Source organism: Octopus bimaculoides, chromosome 2 (assembly GCF_001194135.2).
Source record: "Octopus bimaculoides isolate UCB-OBI-ISO-001 chromosome 2, ASM119413v2, whole genome shotgun sequence".
Classification (NCBI taxonomy): domain Eukaryota; kingdom Metazoa; phylum Mollusca; class Cephalopoda; order Octopoda; family Octopodidae; genus Octopus; species Octopus bimaculoides.
The window spans coordinates 153,150,122-153,150,451 of record NC_068982.1 but is presented as its reverse complement, the minus strand read 5'-3'; positions in this window follow the sequence as shown (position 1 = coordinate 153,150,451).

Below are 330 nucleotides of genomic sequence, written 5' to 3'. Positions count from 1 at the left end.
GAGAGAGAGAGAGAGAGAGAGAGAGAGAGAGAGAGAGAGAGTGAGAGAGACACAGAGAGTAGCGGTTGTAGTAACTGACGAAGGGGAAAAAATATCCGTATATACTATCAGTTTCCGTTACCTGTGTTATCCTCGGGCAATGGTGTGCAGGGACACCATATACGTCGAGCATAGGTAACAATAGGATAAACAAAAGTTAATGAGGAACCAATGCAAATGTCTTGCTTTATGTCAATAAACAAGTTTTAAACGTGGTCCTATATCGTTGTACTGGTTAATCTTTGTTTTTCGCCATTTTCTAATTATTTGCATATGTATATATATATATAT